At 43.8% G+C, this 25,592-nt stretch overlaps 1 protein-coding gene across 5 annotated transcripts in view; it reads left to right on the top strand.

Moving 5' to 3' along the window:
• PLPP2 (phospholipid phosphatase 2) overlaps positions 1 to 25,592 on the top strand; it is an 83,796-nt gene that overhangs the window by 42,549 nt on the left and 15,655 nt on the right. The gene's annotated exons all lie outside the window — the stretch shown is intronic.

Here is a 25,592-nt window from a genome sequence, read left to right as displayed (position 1 = left end):
GGTTAGGTGACTTTTAGCGAGGTCAGGAGGAACTTTAGCACAAAGGCTGGGCACACTTCAATAAAGGTGTGTTGGAAGGTTTAAAGTACACAACGGTAATTGCAGAAGGGTCCATGTTTGAAGATGTTAAAGACCTTGGAGTACTAATAACAAAAGACCTAACTACCAAAGCCCCCTGCAACAACATCGCCAAGAAGGCTTCAAGAGTTGTTAACCTAATCCTTTATTTTATTTATTTTTATTTATTTATTTTGTCCAATACATAATACACATTGAAGAGAAAGATATGTAATAATATAAGTAAAGAAAAGAATAGAAGATAAGATATAAAAGTATAGGTGAACATATTTGAAAGGATGAAAAGATAAATGAGATAAGGAGAGACAATTGGACAGGGGACGGAAGGCACACTGGTGCACTTACGCCACGCCCCTTACTGACCTCTAAGGAACCTGGAGAGGTCAATCGTGGATAGTCTAAGGGAAAAATGTTTGGGGTTAGGGGTTGGCACTACTGAGTCGGGTAATGAGTTCCACGCTTCGACAATTCGGTTGCTGAAGTCATATTTTTTACAGTCAAGTTTGGAGCGGTTAATATTAAGTTTGAATCTGTTGCGTGCTCTTGTGTTGTTGTGGTTGAAGCTGAAATAGTCATTGACAGGTAGAACGTTGCAGCATATGATCTTGTGGGCAATACTTAGATCGTGTTCCTACGTAGCTTCTGCTCTGGAAATCTCACACTACTTACCAGAGCTTACAAAACTTTCGCCAGACCCATCCTCGAATACAGTTCATCTGTTTGGAACCCATACTGCATCTCGGACATCAACACCCTCGAAAATGTCCAAAGATATTTCACCAGAAGAGCCCTTCACTCCTCTACCCGAAACAGAATTCCCTACGAAACTAGACTTACAATCCTGGGTCTGGAAAGCTTAGAACCTACGACGCCTTAAACATGATCTAAGTATTGCCCACAAGATCATATACTGCAACGTCCTGCCTGTCGGCGACTACTTCAGCTCCAACCACAACAACACAAGAGCACACAACAGATTCAAGCTTAATATTAACCGTTCCAAACTTGACTGTAACAAATACGACTTTAGTGATCAAGTTGTCGAAGCGTGGGACTCATTACCGGACTCCATAGTGTCAACCCCTAACCCTCAACATTTTACCCTTAGACTATCCACGGTTGACCTCTCCAGATTCCTAAGAGGTCAGTAAGGGGCGAGTACAAGTGCACTAGAGTGCCTCCCGTCCTATATCTCCTATATCTTCTCTTCTATCCCTATATCTTTTCTTCTATTCTCTCATTGATATATTTTATTCCTAGATTCTCTCTTCTATTCTTTCTTTGTTATATTTTACTTTGAGTATATAGCCTTCATTGTGTATTGGACAAAATAAATAAAATAAAAACGTTGGGTTCAGGAAATCGCTGGCTTTTTCCTGTTGCTTTACCGGCGGTCCTGGACTTACAACTGTGCACTTAGTGACCATTTGAAGTTAAAACAGCATTGGAAAAAGGGACCGACAGCCGTTTGTTCACATTTATAACCATTGATAGGATCCTCACTGTCATGTGATCAGCTCGGGCACTGGGCAATTGCGTCACAGTTGGGCCGAACTCTGGTCTGAAGCTTCATCTCTTCTTCATTGGCTTGTTTGTTCAGGAAAATAACTCTGGAAATGCAAATTGCAATCCGAGGAGTGTTGGAATTCGCAGCGTTACTCCTAGTGGAGAAATGTATTGGTGTTTTTTTTAGAGTAATTTGTTTAACCCCAACGTAGGGTTGCCTAATCTGATGCTATCTGAGCAAGTATTTGAACTGGGCTTTCCTGCTTTGTCACTATAACCCAAAGTTCCTTGGAGCGGTTAGAAGTTTGAATGATAAGGTAATTGATAGAGTAAATGATAGAGTAGGGTTGATATTCCTGGAGGGGTCTGTAACATGGTAAATGATTTAGCTTTACTAGATAAATGGTCAAAGCAATGGAAACTGCAGTTTAATGTTTCCAAATGTAAAATAATGCACTTGGGGAAAAGGAATCCTAAATCTGAGTATTGCATTGGCAGTTCTGTGTTAGCAAAAACTTCAGAAGAGAAGGATTTAGGGGTAGTGATTTCTGACAGTCTCAAAATGGGTGAACAGTGCAGTCAGGCGGTAGGGAAAGCAAGTAGGATGCTTGGCTGCATAGCTAGAGGTATAGAATGCTGGTGAGACCACATTTGGAATACTGTGTTCAGTTCTGGAGACCTCACCTACAAAAAGATATTGACAAAATTGAACGGGTCCAAAGACGGGCTACAAGAATGGTGGAAGGTCTTAAGCATAAAACGTATCAGGAAAGATTTAATGAACTCAATCTGTATAGTCTGGAGGACAGAAGGAAAAGGGGGGACATGATCGAAACATTTAAATATATTAAAGGGTTAAATAAGGTTCAGGAGGGAAGTGTTTTTAATAGGAAAGTGAACACAAGAACAAGGGGACACAATCTGAAGTTAGTTGGGGGAAAGATCAAAAGCAACATGAGAAAATATTATTTTACTGAAAGAGTAGTAGATCCTTGGAACAAACTTCCAGCAGACGTGGTAGATAAATCCACAGTAACTGAATTTAAACATGCCTGGGATAAACATATATCCATCCTAAGATAAAATACAGAAAATAGTATAAGGGCAGACTAGATGGACCATGAGGTCTTTTTCTGCCGTCAGACTTCTATGTTTCTATGTTTCTATGACATCGATTGGTGAGTCACTGCAAATGTGAAGTTAGTAACAGGCTTGTTAAGTGAATGGGGCATTCTTTGTCAAGTGGACCAGGTGAAATTGAAGCCTTATTTGAAAAGAAACCATCACAAAAAACCACCTACACGATAGGAAAACACGTGCTCTTTCTAATGAAATAAAAATGAAGACGATTGAAGGTGAGAAAACAGGAAAAAACCCTCTTTCTAATGAAGGTGATGAAACAGAGCTCTCTGTCTATCACAGTGGTTCTCAACCTGGGGGTCGGGACCGCTTTGGGGGTTGAACAACCATTTCACAGGGGTCGCCTAAGACCATGGGAAAAGATAAGTTTTCCATGGAGTTAAGAATGAAAGCTTCTATTCTGGCACCTTGGAACATATTTTTACAATCTGACCAATCAGGCATTTACAGTGGGGGGGGGGGGTTTTCCCTCTGACCTTCCTGCCAATCAGCTTAAAGCTCTATTGGGAGAATTGGCGCTAGACTTATGGTTTGTTTGTTTGTTTGTTTGTTGATTTATTGATTGATTTATTGATTTATTGATTGGATTTGTATGCCGCCCCTCTCCGCAGACTCGGGGCGGCTAACAACAGTAATAAAACAGTATATAACAATAATCCAATACTAAAAACAGTTAAAAACCCATTATATAAAAACCAATCATACATACAGACATACCATGCATAAAATTGTAAAGGCCTAGGGGGAAAGTATATCTCAGTTCCCCCATGCCTGGCGGCAGAGGTGGGTTTTAAGCAGCTTACTAAAGGCAAGGAGGGTGGGGGCAGTTCTAATCTCTGGGGGGGTTGGTTCCAGAGGGCCAGGGCTGCCACAGAGAAGGCTCTTCCCCTGGGTCCTGCCAAGCGACATTGTTTGGTTGACGGGACCCGGAGAAGACCCACTCTGTGGGACCTAACTGGCCGCTGGGGTTCATGCGGCAGAAGGCGGTCCCTGTGGTAATCTGGTCCGGTGCCATGAAGGGCTTTATAGGTCATAACCAACACTTTGAATTGTGACCGGAAACTGATCGGCAACCAATGCAGACTGCGGAGTGGTGGTGTAACATGGGCATATTTGGGAAAGCCCATGATTGCTCTCGCAGCTGCATTCTGCACGATCTGAAGTTTCCGAACTTCACCGCAACATGTGGAGCTGAATTATGTGGTCGTGGCATTAGAAAGGTTGAGAGCCACTGGTCTCTCATTTGTCCTTTTTGTGGTTGTTCCAATAATGGGACTTAATCAACTGAAAAAGAGTCCAAGCACCTCTTTGAAAACTTATCTTGATCGGTAAGCCGCTCCCACCCAGTCACATGACCTTTAAGCCCCTGGGGTCACATGATTGTCAAGCCACTCCCACATGGTCACATGGCCAGCAAGCCACTCCTACTCGGCCACGTGACCATCGAGCCACACCCACAAAATAAGCCATGCCCACAGCGTGGCAGTAAAAATTTCGGCAGCCCATCACTGCCTGTATGGATGGTTGTGGGAGGTTCTACAAACATTCCCATCTCAAGATGAGTAAACTGGGAGTTGCAGCAGTTAAAAAGGCCAATACGGTCCTTGGTTGCATTAAATAGCCCTTTGATGATAATAGTATTCTTCACTTGGGTGGAGCACATTTTAAAAAGGACAGGAGGGTAGAAGGAACTACAGGATATTAAGGTGTCTCTTTAATCTTCTTAAGGTGGGCCAGACGGAGTTCAAGGAAACACAGATGTGCTGATATAACTTTATTATAAGGCTATTATTAACAGAGATCCAGTTTGGTGGTGTGCTCAAGGCATTAGCGCAAAATGCCTTGAGTGTGCTACATGGCATTGGCCCAGGATATCTACGGGACTGCCTTCTGCCGCACAAATCCCAGTGACCGGTCAGGTCCCACAGAGTCCACCTTCTCCAGGTCCCGTCAACTAGACAAAGTCGTTTGGCTGGGCCAAGGGGAAGAGCCTTCTCTGTGGGGGGGCCATCCCTCTGGAATCAGCTAGGCTCCTTTGCGATCATAAATCAAGGACTACCTGTATTTATGCCCTCGGTGGAGGGTAGAAAAAAACCTTGGTTAAACAGACACGAAGCGTGACCTAAAGCTGGTTTGTTCCACGTCTCCCAATCTTTTCTTCCGCCTTCCGACCCATCAGCTTTCCATAAAGACGCCGAGGGAGCGTGTAATTTGCTTAGCAAGCTGGGTACAGGAGGATATAATTAGATCTGTCACCCCTTTTGAAAAGATCGGGGGTGTCCTTGAGGATTTGCACAGATTGAGCTGTGGCTGGGAACAGCAAGAGGCTGCGTCCTGAGTTGACTGTTAAAAAATTCAGCCGGAATGAAATCACGACAGCTATGTTCCTGGATTTATTTAACTACGAATTGAATAGAATGGACTGGACTGGACTGGACTAAGAAATAGAATAGAATAGAACAGAACAGAACAAGAAATGGAATAAGAAATAAAATAGAATAGAATAGAAAATAAGAAATAGAATAGGAATAGAATAGAACAGAACAAGAAATAGAATAAGAAATAGAATAGAATAGAATAGAATAGGAAATAGAATAGGAATAGAATAGAACAAGAAATAGAATAAGAAATAGAATAGAATAGAATAGAATAGGAAATAGAATAGGAATAGAACAGAACAGAACAAGAAATAGAATAAGAAATAGAATAGAATAGAATAGAATAGAATAGGAAATAGAATAGGAATAGAATAGAATAGAACAAGAAATAGAATAAGAAATAGAATAGAATAGAATAGGAAATAGAATAGGAATAGAACAGAACAGAACAAGAAATAGAATAAGGAATAGAATAGAATAGAATAGGAAATAGAATAGGAATAGAATAGAATAGAAAATAAGAAATAGAATAGGAATAGAATAGAACAGAACAAGAAATAGAATAAGAAATAAAATAGAATAGAATAGAATAGGAAATAGAATAGGAATAGAACAGAACAGAACAAGAAATAGAATAGAATAGAAAATAAGAAATAGAATATGAATAGAATAGAACAGTACAGAACAAGAAATAGAATTGAATAAGATAGAAAATAAGGAATAGAATAGAATAAAACAGAACAAGCAATAGAATAGAATAAGAAATAGAATAAGAAATAGAATAAAATAAAATAGAAAATAAGAAATACAGTAGAATAGAATAGAAGGAATGTAGAATAGAACAGAACAGAACAAGCAATAGAATAGAAAAATAAATAAAATAGAATAGAAAATAAGAAATAGAATAGAATGAAATAGAATGGAATAAGTAACGGAATGGAATAAGAAATGGAATGGAATAAGAAATAGAACGGAATAAGGAATGGAATGGAATAGAATTGCAAGCGATATCCCATATCTCTAGAAAATGATTAATGCAGCCCTCCTGCCATTGTCTTTCCAGCTCAGAATTTTTATCAAAATTGATTTTGATGTTTATTTGATCAAATCAATCATCGGTATCTCATGGTTCCCTCTCACAAGGCTACAAAAATAGCAAAAATATTCTGTAAATATTCTGCCGAGGATGCAGGGACTGAAAGTGGCTTGATTAAATTAATAAGAGGAATGCTCTTGTTTGACAGTCTTTGTGATGGAATCAGGAGTTTATTTGTTTTAAAACCTTTTGAGAAAACCACGGTTGCGTGGGGGGTAATTATATTGGAATGCACCCTAATATAGAAAAGAATTCTGCAGAATAGTTCTAAGTGTATGAATGTATGTATACCTTGTTTGCTTTTTAAAATATGATAGGGTTTTATGTGCTTTTTAATATTAGATTCGTTTTTCGCGAGAATATTGTTTTTATTATTGTCGTGAGCCGCCCCGAGTCTTCGGAGAGGGGCGGCATACAAATCTAATAAATTGAATTGAATTGAAGTGTCCCCATTCAAAAAACTCTGGGCAGAATTGCCCAAAATGGGGTAAAATGTGTTTATTATGGCCTACTTGATTTTCAGCACAAGACAGACCACATACAGTATATCTTAATTTATTTTATTTGTTTGTTTTCTCAAGTTCATATCAGTGGTTTGCAAAAATATAGTAATATTCATATACATGATACTAGTAAAATAGAAACATTAGGACAGGGGACGGAAGGCACGCTGGTGCACTTATGCACGCCCCTTACTGACCTCTTAGGAATTGGGAGAGGTCAACAGTGGATAGTCTAAGGGTAAAGTTTTGGGGGTTAGGTGATGATACTACAGAGTGAGTTCCATGCATCAACTACTGGTAGTGAATTCCATGCATCAACTACTTGGTTACTGTTGTGGTTAGCTCTGGCCCAGCTCCTGCCCCAAGGAATGGGCAGGTGGATGTGGGGGAGGCATCTACATGCTGCAGGCCTGTTTTGCTCCCGATGGAATCTGCCGACGAAGCCTCCTCTGACCAAGGAAGTATGAGTGACAGGGAAGAGGGGAATTTGGCAGACAGCCCAGGAGGAGATCAATCATCTGTATCATCCCTGGATTCTGAACAAGAATTAATGACACATCCATGCATGCGTAGAGTGATGCATAGGAGACAACAACTGAAGGATTATTACAAGAGAAAATGAGGCCACCTGTGGTTGGGTGGGGCTGCTGAAATTAGTGCTACAGATAAAAAGAACAGCATGATGGTTTAGCCTCATGACAGTTTATCTGATTCATTGTTTCGTCAAGATTGTTGTTTGTGTGCTGTTCAAGATTGTGTGTGGACTCTCTGGACTTTAGAATTGGACTCAATTTCCCAGTTATTGGGTGAGCAATTGGATTGCATTTAACCTCTGCCTTGTGTGTACCAGAAAATCCCTTTGATATTTAAAAAGGGAGCTGTTTCTGGTTTTCTGTTTATAAAAACTTTTGGGTTTTCCTTTTATCGTGTGGTGTGTGTCTTCCTGGACTAATTACCCTGTAATTATGGGCGGTTGAAACACGCCGGCAGAACAGTTACTAAAGTCCTATTTCCTGCAGTTGAGTTTAGAGTTGTTTACTTTAAGTTTGTATCTGTTGTGTGCTCATGTGTTGTTGTGGATGAAGCTGAAGTAGTTGTTGACAGGAAGGACATAGCAGATGATTTTATGAGCTATGCTTAGGTCATGTTTAAGGCGACATAGTTCTAAGCTTTCTCCGTACTGAAGGAGCGTGTCCAGCAGTCACATGGGTTGCTCATGTCCAATCCGGTGGAACTGAGCCTAGTGTTAAAAAAGCTTGCCGGATCCGCCCCTTCCCCAGAATTCGCTCAGTTCGCATATCCTGCGGTTGTATTGTGATAGCTCGTTCAACATTCTAACACCTTCCCTTCGATCTTTTTTCTTCAAAAGTAGTAAGATTTGTTTTATCATTATTATTTACTTGCACTAATAGCGCCAGCCGTTTGCGGCTCGGCTTTTTTCCTTTGGAGAAGTTGCGGTTTCGTTTTCCCCCGGCGGTTTTGCCGGATACGATCCCCGCGGCCGCTTGTGGATTCTTCTAATCCTTTGGCCTGGAGGTCCTGGTGCAAGTATTAATCTATTGATTTATTGATTATTTATTGTATACAAAATATTTAAGGGCTTAAGAAATACCTCCTGCGGAGTGAGACGCCTTCTAGTCTCCTGGACTTAGTCGATCGCTTCCCCTTTAAGAAATATTACGGAGCGATTTTTTCGGCGCGAAGGCCTTCGCGCCCTTTTTAAATCTAGGCCTCTCGTGTTGGCCTCCTGCCAGCCGCGTAGGCCTCAGTCCACCGCGTGGATCCCGGAGCGGGCCTTGGGGGTCCCAGAGAGGCCAGGCCTACAGGCGATGAGATTACTAGTATCCCCCAGGCCTCTTCCTCCTCTTCTCCAGGGGCCCGCCCCTCGACCAAGGTCACCAGGGCCGAGAAGAGAAGGGACCTAGCCCTACAAAAAATTCATGACAAATCAGCAAAACGTTTGAAAGTGCAGGCCCAAGTAATCAGTAGTCAAGACCCCCCAGAGGCTTCTAGTCTACCTCCTTCTGGGGTCCCTGTGTTATCTCTGGATGAGCCAAACCTAGACAGACCCCAACCTAACCTATGGGGCATAGGTCCAGAGGAACCAGATATTATTGAAGATTCCCCCCAGCCAGGATCCTCCCAGGCCTTTAGGGATTCTTCTGCCATTTCTGCTGATATTTCCAGTTTACCTCCTGAGTTCCAATCTATTTTTGCTGTGTTGTCCAAAGCCATTGATGCCAAACTCTCCACCATCAATGAGCTTCCCTTACCTTCTCCTCCTTCTCGTCCCTCCCGCCCCTTGGGTTCTTCCCCAGCGGTCAGAGCTTCTATTCAGGATGATTCAGATTCCTCCCAGGACGAATATGAGGATATGGAGGATGATGAGGATCCTTTCCAAGGCTTATCAGATGATGAGGAATCCCAAATAAAGGTTCCTTCTCCAATTACTATTTTTCCCTCTCAATTATTCAAATCTCTCCTCCTCAAAGCTAGAATTTCTACGGGATTAGCGGCCCAGGAGAAACAAGCCTCCACTTCCACTGATCCCCCGGAGGAGAATTTACCCTACTTCACAGAGGAACAGGAGGATAACGAGGTAATTCCTATGCCTAAATTGTTTAAAGATGCTTTACTCAAACAGTGGGAATTTCCAGCCTCTGGCCTTAATCCCTCCACCAAGGACAGAAAGTTGTACAAACTTTCCTCTTCCTATGAAGAGCTTCTATCCTTTCCCAAACCGGATGAACCTGTCAAGATCCTTCACTCGGCAGCGGCTGTGCCAGGCGAGGCGGAGGAAGTCCTCCGCCCAGAGGACAAGCGCATTGAACAAATGCTCAAAAGAGGATTCACCGCAGATTCCTGGGCCATTAAAAGTTCTGCAGCGGCCTCCTTTTTCTCCAGAGCCATGCTGCTGTGGCTTCGCCAACTTCAACAGCATATTCCTCCCGATGACTTGAGAGGTCAACAAGACTTCAACAAGGTCTTTGCAGCTGCCCAGTACGTGGCTGATGCCACCTTGCAATCTACTAGATTTTCTGCTAAGTCTATTGCAGCTTCTACAACGGCAAGAAGACTCCTATGGATTCGCCCTTGGCAAGCGGGAGTACGCCAGAAGTGGCAGTTATCCCAGGGACCCTTAAAGCGCGACCTTCTCTTCGGTGATCTTCTGGATCCACTCCTCACGGAAACCACGGACAAGAAGAAGGTTTTGGGTCCAACCACAAAAAAGGCTACCAAAACGCAGTCCTTTCGTCGCCCAGGGCGCCAGCAAGATCAAACGGCTTCCTATCAGAGATCTCCAGGTCAGTATTCCCCCCGCTTTCGTTCCCAAGGTAGGAACTCCAGGGGTAGAGGTTTTCGCTTCCAAAGGGGAGCTTCCTCTAACAGGGCTTCAAAAAAACCTAGATGGTAATCTCTCCTCTATTCCCATAGGGGGTCGCCTAGCCCATTTCGCCTCTAATTGGCGTCTCACCTCCAAGGACCCCTGGGTCATTGACACTGTTCAAACAGGCCTTCTTTTAGAATTTATTTCTCCTCCCCCTAAACGTTTTATTTCCTGCCCTTCTCCCAGGTCCTCCTCAGATTGTAACCGTATGGAGGAGGCCATTTCTCATCTATTGTCCATCAGAGCCATTCAACCGGTTCCTTCCGGTCAGAAGGGCCAAGGTTTTTACTCCATCCTATTTATGGTTCCAAAGTCATCCGGAGGTTGGAGAGCTATTTTGGATTTAAAGAAACTAAACCTATTCATCAAATATAGGAAGTTTAAGATGCACTCCTTATCTTCTATTCTGGCCGCCATTCACACGGGAGATTTCATGGTCTCCTTAGACCTCACTGAGGCCTACCTCCACATTCCTATAGCCAAATGCCACAGAAAATTTTTACGTTTTTCCTTTCAAGGCAGGCACTTCCAGTATAGGGCGATGCCATTTGGCCTTTCCTCGGCCCCTCGGGTCTTTACAAAGCTCTTGGGGTCCCTGGCGGCCTATATCCGGGCGTCTCCCATTCACATTTTATGTTATCTTGATGATATTTTGATTCATGGGAACTCCCTAGAGAAAGTGAAAACAGACCTTTCTATCACCATGTCAGTCCTTCAGGACCATGGCTTTTCCATCAACTTTGAAAAAAGCCACCTCCAACCTTCCACATCCATTTCTCACCTGGGTTCCATTATCGATTCAGAATCCTCCCAGGTTTTTCTCTCTCCCGAGAGAAAACTCAGTATAGGGGAGTTAATTTCTAACATTTTATCTAATTCTTCAGTATCCATAGTAACTCTGTCTTCCCTTTTGGGGAAGATGGTGTCATGCATAGGCATTATTCCCTGGGCTCGCCTTCATGCTAGGGAACTCCAGTGGCTCCTATTACCCTTTCAGAGATCGGGGCACAGCAACTCAAATCGGCGCATTGTCATCCCGCCAAGTGTTCGCAGATCCTTCAAGTGGTGGAAGTCTCCGGCCATGGACAAAGGATCCCCGTTCAGGTGCCCGGATCAATTTGTCATCACCACAGATGCCAGTCTATCGGGATGGGGCGCCCACGCCCAGGGGATGATAGCCCAGGGCACGTGGTCCCCGGAGGAAGCTTCCAGGCCAATCAATTGGCTAGAGTTAAGAGCCGTTTCCCTGGCTCTGAAGCATTTCTCTCCTCGCATTCCCAACCGGCACGTTCTCATTCTCACCGACAACATTGCCACAAAAAGCCATATCTGCAGACAGGGGGGCACGAGATCCAAGGCTCTCATGAGGGAGGCCCTCAGGTTAGGCCTTTGGGCGGAAAAACATCTTCGGTCGCTCCTAGCCGACCACATCTCGGGGAGCCTCAACGTCCAGGCGGACTGGCTATCTCGAGCAACGATAGACCCAGGAGAGTGGAACCTCCATCAGGACCTGTTCCATCAAATCAGCCTCAGATTCGGCCTACCAGTCCTGGATCTCTTCGCGACCAATGCGAACGCCCAACTCCCTCGCTTCCTTTCCAGATTTCCATCCCCGGGAGCGGAAGCAATCAATGCCCTCCGGAGTCCATGACCCCCAGGCCTACTCTACGCATTTCCTCCAATTCCAATTCTCCCGGACGTGATTCACAAGGTCCTCACCGAGAGGGCCCGAGTAATCTTAATCGCCCCTCATTGGCCCCGCCGGCCCTGGTTTGCGGATCTCCAACAGCTGTCCGTCCAGGACCCTTGGCGACTCCCCGTTTCGGGGGATATGCTGCGGCAGGGGGCCTCATTCCATCCAGACCCGGAGTGGTTCCACCTCACCGCCTGGCTGTTATCAGGAGAGACTTAGAACTGCGTGGTCATGACCCCGATTCAGTGGAGGTCATTTTAAAGGCCAGAAGGGGTTCGACCAATCGAATCTACGACCACACGTGGTCCAAGTTTCACCAGTGGTGTCTACAGGAAGGTCTCTCCCCTCTGTGCATCCCCATACACAGAATTATTTCCTTCCTTATGCAAGGCTTCCATAAAGGTCTTTCCACCAGCACCCTCCGGCGTCATCTGGCAGCCATTTCATCTGTCCTAGGGGGTCCCCGCAGACAGCCTCTCCGATCCTTCCCTGAAGTTCAGGAATTCCTCAAGGGCATAGCCAACCTCAGACCTTCCAAGGTCCACAGGTATCCATCCTGGGATTTGCCACGGGTTCTCCATTCCCTCACGCAGGCACCATACGAACCCCTAAAATCGGCGTCCCTCAGGTACCTATCCTTTAAGGTAGCATTCCTGGTGGCTATTACCTCTGCCCGACGCATTTCGGAGCTGGCTGCCCTCTCAATCAGGCAGGACCTTTGTCAATTCCATCAGGACAAGGTAGTCTTGCGACTGGACCCCACCTTCTTACCCAAGGTCAGTTCCATGTTCCACAGATCTCAGGATATTGTCCTACCTTCCTTCTGCCTCCAACGAGACCATCCCTTGGCAATTAGATGGCACACCCTGGATCTCATCAGAGCGCTGAGAATCTATATCCAACGCACAGGACCCTTTCGGAGGTCAGAAGCACTTTTTATAGCCTATCACCCCAGAGTCATGGGGGCCAAAGTGTCTTCAACAGTAATAGGCCGTTGGATCAGAGGGACTATATCTAAGGCCTATGAGTCGGCCTCCCTCTCAGTTCCAAGGAACATCACAGCGCATTCCACCAGGAGCGCAGCCACCTCGGCCGCTTGGGCGACTCAAGCCCCGTTGGAGGAGGTCTGCAAAGCAGCCACTTGGGCCTCGCCAAATTCCTTCATCAGGCACTACAAGATTGATTCTTACGCTTCAGCGGACGCTGCCTTCGGCAGAAGGGTACTCCAATCCGTTATCTCACACGATAGCAATCTAATCCCACCCTAGGGACCATCTATTGGGTATGTCCCATGTGACTGCTGGACCCGCTCCTTCAGTACGGAGAATAGGCGTTGATTGCTTACCTGAACGCCTCTTCTCGTACGGTGAGCGGGTACAGCAGTCACTTCCCGCCCTTGTATGTGTCTTCTTTACCTTTCTATATCTTCTTTCTCTAACAATGAGAGTTGAACACTACAGAGCTTCACAGCTGAGCCTAGTCTATGGATTCGCGAATTCTGGGGAAGGGGCGGATCCGGCAAGCTTTTTTAACACTAGGCTCAGTTCCACCGGATTGGACATGAGCAACCCATGTGACTGCTGTACCCGCTCACCGTACGAGAAGAGGCGTTCAGGTAAGCAATCAACGCCTATTCTAAACCTGGGATTGTGAGTCTAAGTTGTGTAGGGTATTCTGTTGTTAGTGGAGGAGTGGAGGGCTCTTCTAGTAAAGTATCTCTGGACATTTTCTAGAGTGTTTATGTCCGAAACGCGGTGTGGGTTCCAGACAGATAAGCTGTAGGTCTAGGCATCTATTGAGTCTAGTCTAGTATTGTTTGTTACTAGTTGGTCGAGTCCCAAATTGGTAACAACATTGTATAGGGTAGTATGGATGGGTTCTATAGTGCATTCGTTTAGGGTCCAGTTAATTAATTAATTTATTTATTTATTTATTGGATTTGTATGCCGCCCCTCTCCGCAGACTCGGGGCGGCTAACAACAGTAATAAAACAGTATATGACAACAATCCAATACTAAAAACAATTAAAAACCCATTATATAAAAACCAAACATACAAACAAACATACCATGCATAAAATTGTAAAGGCCTAGGGGAAAGTGTATCTCAATTCCCCCATGCCTGGCGGCAGAGGTGGGTTTTAAGCAGCTTACGAAAGGCAAGGAGGGTGGGGGCAATTCTAATCTCTGGGGATAGTTGGTTCCAGAGGGCCAGGGCTGCCACAGAGAAGGCTCTTCCCCTGGGTCCCGCCAAGTGACATTGTTTGGTTGACGGGACCCGGAGAAGACCCACTCTGTGGGACCTAACTGGTCGCTGGGATTCGTGCGGCAGAAGGTGGTCCCTGAGGTAATCTGGTCCGGTGCCATGAAGGGCTTTATAGGTCATAACCAACACTTTGAATTGTGACCGGAAACTGATCGGCAACCAATGCAGACTGTGGAGTGTTGGTGTAACATGGGCATATTTGGGAAAGCCCATGATTGCTCTCGCAGCTGCATTCTGCACGATCTGAAGTTTCCGAACACTTTTCAAAGGTAGCCCCATGTAGAGAGCGTTACAGTAGTCGAACCTCGAGGTGATGAGGGCATGAGTGACTGTGAGCAGTGACTCCTGGTCCAAATAGGTCCGCAACTGGTGCACCAGGCGAACCTGAGCAAACGCCCCCCTCGCCACAGCTGAAAGGTGTTTCTCTAATGTGAGCTGTGGATCGAGGAGGACGCCCAAGTTGCCAACCCTCTCTGAGGGGGTCAATGATTCTCCCCCCAGGGTAATGGACGGACAGATGGAATTGTCCTTGGGAGGCAAGACCCACAGCCACTCCGTCTTGTCAGGGTTGAGTTTGAGTTTGTTGACACCCATCCAGGCCCCAACAGCCTCCAGGCACCGGCACATCACTTCCACTGCTTCGTTGACTGGACGTGGGGTGGAGATGTATAGCTGGGTATCATCTGCATACTGATGATACCTCACCCCATGCCCTTGGATGATCTCACCCAGCAGTTTCATGTAGATATTAAATAACAGGGGGGAGAGGACCGACCCCTGAGGCACCCCACAAGTGAGAGACCAAGAGGTCGACCTCTGATCCCCTACTAACACCAACTGCGACCGACTGGAGAGGTAGGAGGAGAACCACTGAAGAACAGTGCCTCCCACTCCCAGCCCCTCCAGCCGGCGCAGAAGGATACCATGGTCGACGGTATCGAAAGCCGCTGAGAGGTCAAGAAGCACCAGGACAGAGGACAAGCCCCTGTCCCAGGCCCGCCAGAGATCATCCATCAATAATGTGGGGTAGGTTGAGGTCACTAAGGAAGATTAAGGAGGAATGGGCAGGAGGCTGCGCATAAAAGCTTCCTTAAAATGTCCAGATTCATGAAATGTGGTTGCAGTGGAGTTGTGCAACTTTTGGGAAGAAAACGTGGCAGATCCTTAATTTTATTAATTCATTCAGATTCTACGCCAGCATTTTGCCATAGTTGGCTTGAAGAATCTCAATAAAACAGTTTTTTTTTTAATGGATGTCCGGTGTGAAGACTGTTCCTTTTATAAGTAAAAGTTTGTGTGTGCAAAGGAACGCCCATATACTTAAAACAACAGAGATGTCAACAAATCCCCTAAAAGGAATGGAAAACTGAGGTGGAGGAAAAAATTTAAAAGGAGGTTTCTGGATTAAGACCATCCGTGCTACTGAATTTCTGAATTTTACTGCAGGACCAGGCCAGATGGATTCGACAGAGAGTTGAATTCAACAGTCTTACTTTTTTAGAGCAAATCAATATATCCGTCAAAAGTTTGCGAATTGAATTTCTTTGCCACATAATTTTTTTTTCGAATTAGAGGTTTTGAATAGAAAATTTGTATGCCGCCCCGAGTCTGCGGAGAGGGGCAGTATACAAATTTAATAGATGGATGGATGGATGGATGGATGGATGGATGGATGGATGGATGGATGGATGGATGGATGGATAGATAGATAGATAGATAGATAGATAGATAGATAGATAGATAGATAGATAGATAGATAGATACCTAAAAGGAAACTAAGGCAAAGAAAAGGAAGAAAGGAAAACACAGTATTAAAAAAAACAAGAAAGACAAACAGAGGTTTCCGGGGGTGGGTTTTTTTGCAGAAAATGCAATAGAATTGCAAAGTTATCTCATACACTTTAGAATGACAAATCACTTCTCTATTATCCTTTTTTTTTCCTAATTACCAAAACCACAAGTGCATTTATTTCTGCTTCGTGCCAAAAGTCGATCAGAGTTTTCCAGTCAGTCATAAATTTAGCTATTGCCTTTAATAAAATAAGTAATCAAATCATTTTGAGTGAGAAAAAGAGAGCCCAAATGTAATTGTAAAATGTCTGAAATAGTTTAGGGTTTCTTGCCTAGCAGGGGTTTGGACTAGAAGGCCTCCAAGGTCCCTTACAACTGTTGTTATTATTATTAATAATAATAATAATTATGCATAGTACAGGCAATGTTCGACTTAACAACTGTAATTGAGTCTCGGATTAGGGATGTAACTCATGCAGGTCATTAAGCAGGTCATCCCTTGATGATGATGATGATGGTTGTTGTTGTTGTTATTATTATTATTATTATTATTATCATCATCATCATCATCTTCATCATTATTTTTGCAGTGTTCATAGAAACATAGAAGACAGAAAAAGACCTCACCATCCATCTAATCTGCCCTTATACTATTTTCTGTATTTTCTCTTAGGATGGATATATGTTTATCCCAGGCATGTTTAAATTTAGTTACTGTAGATTTATCAACCACGTCTGCTGGACGTTTGTTCCAAGCATCTACTACTCTTTCAGTAAAATAATATTTTCTCATGTTGCCTTTGATCTTTCCCCCAACTAACTTCAGATTGTGTCCCCTTGTTCTTGTGTTCACTTTCCTATTAAAAACACTTCCCTCCTGGACCTTATTTAACCCTTTAACATATTTAAATGTTTCGATCATGTCCCCCCTTTTCCTTCTGTGCTCCAGACTATACAGATTGAGTTCATGAAGTCTTTCCTGATACGTTTTATGCTTAAGACCTTCCACCATTCTTGTAGCCCGTCTTTGGACCCGTTCAATTTTGTCAATATCTTTTTGTAGGTGAGGTCTCCAGAACTGAACACAGTATTATTCCAAATGTGGTCTCACCAGTGCTCTATATAGTGGGATCACAATCTCCCTCTTCCTGCTTGTTATACCTCTAGCTATGCAGCCAAGCATTCTACTTGCTTTCCCTACCGCCTGACTGCACTGTTCACCCATTTTGAGACTGTCAGAAAACACTACCCCTAAATTCTTTTGAAGTTTTTGCTAACACAGAAACACAGTGTTCATTAAACACTATTATGTTTCATGCAGTGTTCATTAAACATTATTATTATTATCATCATCATCATCATCATCATCATCATTTTTGCAGTGTTCATTGAACAAACACGGTGGCCATTAAGTAAATTCATTGCACACAAGGGGCATTTTTCTTGCTGGACCGAAAGTTAACACTGATTTTCAGTGTCGTAAATTGTGGGTACTTGACTATGAGATGCTACAAAAGGTTGTTTGGCTGAGCACCCAAAATGTGATTACGTAGATAGACTTTCTAAATTTCCCAACTATGTTGATAATCAAAAGATCGTCTGCTTTTCTTTGGCCTGTCGCTTTGAATTTCCAGGTCTCTTGATGTTTCGTTTTTCTGCGATCTCAGAATTCATACAGGCTATATTTTTCAAATGTAATAACTTTAACAGGGGTGGACTTCAAACCTCCCGAAGTCTCAAACGTAGCAGCTTTAAAAGGAGTAGGATTCAATTCCTAGAATTCCTACTTACCAGAGCTTACAAAACTTTTGCCAGACCCATCCTTGAATACAGCTCATCTGTTTGGAACCCATATCGCATCTCAGACATTAACACCCTTGAAAAGGTTCAAAGATACTTCACCAGGAGAGCCCTTCATTCCTCCACTCGAAACAGAACACCCTACGAAACTAGACTTACAATCCTGGGTCTTGAAAGCTTAGAGCTACGACGCCTTAAACATGATCTAAGTATTGCCCACAAGATCATCTGCTGCAATGTCCTGCCTGTCAAAGACTACTTCAGCTTCAGCCACAACAACACAAGAGCACACAACAGATTCAAGCTTAACATTAACCGCTCCAAACTTGATTGTAAAAAATATGACTTTAGTAATCGGGTTGTCGAAGCGTGGAACTCCTTACCGGACTCTATAGTATCATCCCCTAACCCCCAACATTTTACCTTTAGACTATCCACGGTTGACCTCTTCAGATTCCTAAGAGGTCAGTAAGCGGCATGCATAAGCGCACTAGAGTGCCTTCCGTCCCCTGTCCTACAGCCTCTCCTATATCTCGTATTTCTTCTCTACTATATCCTCTTTAACCTTCATTGTGTATTATTGTGTATTGGAATGAATGAATGAATGAATGAATGAATGAATGAATGAATAAATAAATAAATTCCCCAGCCTGAGGAATTCTGGAAGTTGAAATCCACAGGTCTTAAAAGTGGCCACATTTGAGACGCAGTGGGCACCAGGTTAAAAACCAGAGATCCTGAGTTCTAATTCTGACTTAGAGAAGAAAAAGAAAACAACGACAAAACCACTTCTACATGGGGCTACCTTTGAAAAGTGTTCGGAAACTTCAGATTGTGCAGAATGCAGCTGCGAGAGCAATCATGGGCTTTCCCAAATATGCCCATGTTACACCAAAACTCCGCAGTCGGCCGATCAGTTTCTGGTCACAATTCAAAGTGTTGGTTATGACCTATAAAGCCCTTCATGGCACCGGACCAGACTATCTCAGGGACCGCCTTCTGCCGCACGAATCCCAGCGACCAGTTAGGTCCCACAGAGTGGGTCTTCTCCGGGTCCTGTCAACTAAACAATGTCGCTTGGCAGGACCCAGGGGAAGAGCCTTCTCTGTGGCGGCCCCGGCCCTCTGGAACCAACTCCCCCCAGAGATTAGAATTGCCTCCACCCTCCTTGCCTTTCGTAAGCTGCTTAAAACTCACCTCTGCCGCCAGGCATGGGGGAATTGAGATACTCTTTCCCCCTAGGCCTTTACAATTTTATGCATGGTATGTCTGTATGTATGTTTGGTTTTTATAATAATGGGTTTTTAACTGTTTTTAGTATTGGATTATTGTTATATTGTTATATTCTGTTTTATTACTGCTGTTAGCCGCCCCGAGTCTGCAGAGAGGGGCGGCATACAAATCCAATAAATACACATAATACAAAGACACTTCTGAAATTTATTGGCAAGAAAACAACAGGGACACATACACAAAACATGTTTTCGGCCAAAAAAGCCTAGGAGGCAGGCTAATAATATGTAGGAAAATGTATCGTTAACCTACATCCCCTCCCCCAAGAACCAGTTTGTTGCAGTAATCAAAAGCCCGAGGCTAGAGACTAGGAGGATGCGAGTTCAAATTCTGCCTAGGGCGCGAAGCCAGCTGGGTGACCTTGGGCCAGTCACTTACGCACTCGGCCATGGGAAAAAGACGTTAAAGGAAAACAAGATCTCAAAACGATGCCAAGAGAACTTCAGGGACTTGTCCAAGCTGTTCGCCAAATATTAAGATTAATTTATTGTGTGACCTATTTCTGCTTTCTGGGAACAGAGTTTTTCCCGCAAAACTCTGCATGGCCCCAAATTTCCTAGTTTTCAGGAAAAGGGTTTTTTCCCCCTTTTTTAACATTTTGATGTCCGTGTGCTACCTTGAGCTGTTGTTATATGATTACGGATAGTCCTCGACTTACGACTATAATGGAGCCCCACATTTATGTTGCTAAGTGAGCCAGTACTTCTTTTTTTTAAAAAAAGACCCATTTTATTGGTTTTTCAATATACAGTATTTTAAAACAGACAAATAAATACCAACAAAAGACAGACCAAAAAACTCAAAAGCAACAAGTGTTGGTTATGACCTATAAAGCCCTTCATGGCACCGGACCAGATTATCTCAGGGACTGCCTTCTGCATGCACAAATCCCAGCGACCAGTTAGGTCCCACAGAGTGGATCTTCTCCGGGTCCCGTCAACTAAAGACTATCGCTTGGCGGGACCCAGGGGAAGAGCCTTCTCTGTGGCGGCCCCGGCCCTCTGGAACCAACTCCCCCCAAAGATTAGAATTGCCACCACCCTCCTTGCCTTTCGTAAGCTGCTTAAAACCCACCTCTGCCGTCAGGCATGGGGGAATTGAGACCCTCTTCCCCCTGGGCCTTTACAATTCTATGCATGGTATGTATGTATGTTTGGGTTTTTTTATATTAATGTGCTTTTAATTATTTCTAACATCAGACTACTATTGTACACTGCTTTATTGTTGCTGTTAGCCACCCCGAGTCTCCGGAGAGGGGCGGCATACAAATCCAATAAATAAATAAATAAAATAAATAAATAATAACGAAAAGCAAAAAAAAATTGTGATATCAGCAAACATTCAGTATTTCTGCATTGATACATCAGATATATCATTAAATCCTATAATAATGTACATATTAATTCATTACAGTAATGTTCATAATATTTCGTGCAATCACAAAATCCCTATTCAAATCATATTTACATATTTATATTATTTATTTTACTAATCTTTATATATCTTCAAAACCTCACTGGAGGCTTTTAAGTAGAAATTGGACACGGAGCCATAATAGAAGCCACATGAGACTTTGCCCTGGGTCAGCTCCAGCGCACATACGATGTTCAACCTTGGAAAAGGCTGTTTCGCCCTCCGGACACTTCAAAGAAACTTCCCTGAAGCCCTGGAGGCAAAAAAATTACCCAACGGACAAACCGGAAGTTCAGAAAAATACACTTCCGGTTTGTCGTTGTGCTGTTTTTTGCACTCCGGAGGGTTCAGGGAAGCTTCCTGAAGCCCTGGAGTGCAAAAAACAGCACAGTGGTAGCAAAATTAATTACAGTGGTACCTCGGTTCTCGAACGCCTTGGTTTTTGTACATTTTGGATACCGAACAAATTTTTCTGCAAAAATTTGCTTCGGTATCTGAACAAAAATTGGGATACTGAACAGAAAATTTTGTTTACTATCCGAAATGTAAGATCTGAGGGGACGAGGTGAGAGGGAATGGGAGTCGGAATCCCGACATACCCCTTCTGGCCGCCCTCTTAACAGCCTCCCTCCCAGTCTCTACCTTGTAACTGCTCCAAGCTGCAGGAAGGGTAGGGCTGGCTGCAATACTGGCAGCTTTGGGGGGCTCCTTTCCTCAGCGGTTCAGTTTGTTACCTCCAGGCAGCTGCACCAATTTTTTCTTTCCCGGTGGCGGCGGCTCCGGCGGCTTCCCTTCAAGGAGCAGCAGCGGCAGGAACATCACGTGATGAAGGGAAGCCCTGAGGAAAGGAGCCCTATGTCAGCTCCAGCACACATGCGCACGCTAGCCAACTCATTTTTGGCCTCGTTTCGCCCTTTGGAGACTTCAGGGAAGCTTCCTGAAGGCCTGGAGTGCAAAAAACTGACCAACGGGCGAACTGGATGTTTGGAAAAACGGACTTCCGGTTTGCCTGTTGTGCTATTTTTTGTACTCTGGGCCTTCAGGAAGGCCCAGGAGTGTGATAAACAGCACAACAGGCAAACCGGAAGTCCGTTTTTTCAAACTTCCGGTTTTCCCGCTTGGCCGTCGTTTCACCGTCCCAGGCTTCAATGAGGCCTATGCACATGCGTGGGGATGGGGGGGAGGGATTGAGCACATGCACAGTGGGAGGGGAATGGGACGTGGACGCATGCTAGCACACACACACGCACACACGTTTGGCACACGAACCCAAAAAAGGTTCGCCATCACTGATTTATCCGATCTCAAGGGATTATTATTATTATTTATTAGATTTGTATGCCGCCCCTCTCCGTAGACTTGGGGCGGCTCACAACACAATAAAACAGTTTATAACAAATTTAATAATTTACAATTTAAAATATTTTTAAAATCCCACTATTAAGCAGACATACATACAAACATACCATACATAAATTGTATAGGCCCGGGGGAGATATCTCAAATTCCCCATGCCTGATCACAAAGGTGGGTTTTGAGGAGTTTATGTAAGGCAAGGAGGGTAGGGGCAGTTCTAATCTCTGGGGGGAGCTGGTTCCAGAGAGTCGGGGTTGCCACAAAGAAGGCTCTTCCCCTGGGGCCCGCCAACCGACACTGTTTAGTTGACGGGACCCGGAGAAGACCCACTCTGTGGGACCTAATTGGTTGCTGTGATTCGTGCAGCAGAAGGCGGTCTCTGAGATATTCTGGACCAATGCCATGAAGGGCTTTATAGGTCATAACCAACACTGGTTATACTGCAGCTGGCAGGCCCAAAGCCTCTAACTCAGTGTTTCCCAACCTTGACAAGTTGAAGATATCTGGACTTCAACTCCCAGAATTCCCCATCCAGCATTCGCTGGCTGGGGAATTCTGGGAGTTGAAGTCCAGATATCTTTCAAGTTGCCAAGGTTGGGAAACACTGCTCTAACTTCACGTAATGGCTTTTCCTGAGCAGTGAATCCAACATGGCGGAGTTAATAAATCGAAACCTTGTGGGAGAGCACAGGAGTGGAATGTGATTTATTTCTCAGATGCTACTTGGTTCGTTGACAACAGCATTCTCTGGGTTAAAGGACATTATAAAGGTTTTGAATTTGATGGAGAGAGGAAAAAATTACACGCGCTCCACAATCCAAAAGGGTTACATTATGGAAAAGATCTCCTCATTCGTCCCTAGAATTATTGGCATATTAGGCAGAGAAAATTAAATAGGTTTACATAAACTATATTAATGTGGAGTTTAAAAAAAAAAAAAATTCCTGAGAGCATATTAAATTTGATGACATTGCTTGGATAATTCTAGGTTACTCTCTGGAATTTGTGCTTCCCAAAAAGCATTAGGCAGTGGAAGATGTGATCGTTTTGGTTTGTTCTATTCCTTTGGGATTAAAAGCATCATCATGCGCCTCCTGCCGCAAGAATCCGAGGAACCGGTCAGATCTCACAGAGTTGGCCTTCTCAAGGTCCCATCAACTAGACAATGCCAGTTGTTCGGGCCTAGGGGAAGGGCCTTCTCTGTGTGGGCCCCGGCCCTCTGGAATCAACTCCCCCCCCGGAGATTTGTATTGCCCCCACCTTCCTCGCCTTCTGCAAGAATCTCAAGACTCACTTATGTCACCAGGCCTGGGGCCATTAAATTCTTGAATGGACTGAGAGAAACGGATTGAATGGGAATGACTGGTTTTTTACGGTAGGGTTTTTAGTTTTGGATTTTATATTTAATTAACTGGGCCTGAAATGTTATTATTGTTTTATTATATGTTGGAAGCCACGCTGAATTCTCAGAGAAGGGCAGCGTAAAAGCCCAATTAATAAATAATAAATAAATAAATTGTGGTGGAAAAGAAAACAATGTGAAATTTATTTGTTTATTATGGTTATCCTGGCTTTATTTTTATTTTTTTACCATAACTCAAAGTGGCAAACCTATCAAACACACCTTCCTTCCTCGTACTTGTGAGATGCCTTTGGCTGAGAAAGACTGACTAGCCCAAAATCCCTTTGAACCGTCACTAAATGAACTGTTATAAGTCAAGGACTACCAAGGTTTAATTAGCAAATTATATACAATCCTCGACTTCCAACTGTTTGATGAGTGAGTGCTCAAAGTTACAATGGCGATTAGAAAAGTCACTTTTTCACACTTAATGGCCATCACAGTATTCCATGGTTATGTGATCAAAATTAAAATGCTGGCTCGTATTTATAGAAACATAGAAGATTGACGGCAGAAAAAGACCCCATGGCCCATCCAGTCTGCCCTTATACTATTTCCTGTACAGTGGTACCTCGAGATACGAGTTTAATTCGTTCCGGACCTGGGCTCTTAAGTCGAGCAGCTCTTATCTCGAACGACTTTTCCCCATAGGAATTAATGTAAATAATTTTAATTGGTTCCAGCCCTCAAAAAACTCACAAAGTTAGTCTAAATTATGCAGAAAGACATGTTTTTAATGAAGAAATGTACATGTACATATAAATGAATAATGAAGTTTCTTTCACTTAACTTGTAAACTTTCTTAAACTTTTAAATTTACATATGTTCAACTTCTCTGCCACCCAATCCTGTAGGACAGAGGTCCCCAACCCTTTTTGCACCAGGGACCGGCTTTAAGCGATCAAGAGAGGAATGGGTGAATGAATGGACGGAGGGTGGGAAGGAAGGAAGGAAAGAGGGAAGGGACAGGAACAGAGGAAGGAAGCAAGGAAACTTATGAAAGGGGAGAGTAAGAGAGGAATGAGTGAAGGGAGGGAGGGAGGGAAGAAGGTGGGAAGGAGAAAGAAAAGAAGAAATAGAGGAAGGGAAGGTAAAAGAGAGAAAGAAAAAGAAAGAAAGAAAGAAAGAAAGAAAAGAAAGAAAGAAAGAAAGAAAGGGGGAAGGGACAGGAACAGAGGAAGGAAGCAAGGAAACTTATGAAAGGGGAGAGTAAGAGAGGAATGAGTGAAGGGAGGGAGGGAGGGAAGAAGGTGGGAAGGAGAAAGAAAAGAAATAGAGGAAGGGAAGGTAAAAGAGAGAAAGAAAAAGAGCAAGAAAGAAAGCTGCAAGCACCCCCCCCGAGCCCCCCAGGCCGGCTGCAACCTTTTAAAACACGCGCGCTGCTTCGCAGCTGTCTCCTGAAGCCGAACGCGGAAGTTAGCGTTTGGCTTCAGGAGACAGCTCCTTGGCGCTTGTATCTCGAATTTGGGCTTGTAAGTAGAACAAAAATATCTCTCCCCTCCCAGCTCTTATCTCGAGTTGCTCTTAAGTAGAGCAGCTCTTATGTCGGGGTTCCACTGTATTCTATTGTAGGATGGATATATGTTTATCCCAGGCATGTTTAAATTCAGTTACTGTGGATTTATCAACCACGTCTGCTGGACGTTTGTTCCAAGTATCTACTACTCTTTCAGTAAAATAATATTTTCTCACGTTGCTTCTGATCTTTCCCCCAACTAACCTCAGACTGTGCCCCTTGTTCTTGTGTTCACTTTCCTATTAAAAACCCTTCCCTTCTGAACCTTATTTAACCCTTTAACATATTTAAATGTTTCAATCATGTCCCCCCCTTTCCCTTCTGTCCTCCAGACTATACAGATGGAGTTCATGAAGTCTTTCCTGATAAGTTTTATGCTTCCACCATTTTTGTAGCCCGTCTTTGGACCTGTTCAATTTTGTCAATATCTTTTTGTAGGTGAGGTCTCCAGAACTGAACACAGTATTCAAAATGGGGTCTCAACAGCGCTCTTTACAGCGGGATCACAATCTCCCTCTTCCTGCTTGTGATACCTCTAACTATGCAGGCCAGCATTCTAATTGGATTTATATTATTGTTCTGTTTTTATATATGCTGTGAGCCGCCCCGAGTCCTTGGAGAGGGGCGGCATACAAATCCAATTAAGGGGCGAGTACAAGTGCACTAGAGTGCCTTCCGTCCCCTGTCCTATTGCTCTCCTATATCTCCTATACCTTTCTTCTATTCCTATATCTCTTCTTCTAGTCTTTCATTGATATGTTCTATTACTATATCTTCTTTTCTATTCTTTCTTAGATATATTTTACTGTGAGTACCTCCTCTATAACCTTCATCATGTATTTTACTATGTGTATATAGATATATACCCACTAAAACCCTCATTGGACTAACTAAATAAAAAAATAAAATAAAATAAAATAAATAAAAATAAAAACTCGCTTTCCCAACTGCCTGCCCGCACTGTTCACCCATTT

The sequence above is a fragment of the Erythrolamprus reginae genome, chromosome 1 (assembly GCF_031021105.1).
Source record: "Erythrolamprus reginae isolate rEryReg1 chromosome 1, rEryReg1.hap1, whole genome shotgun sequence".
Lineage (NCBI taxonomy): Eukaryota > Metazoa > Chordata > Lepidosauria > Squamata > Dipsadidae > Erythrolamprus > Erythrolamprus reginae.
This window is presented reverse-complemented; position numbering and strand designations above follow the sequence as displayed.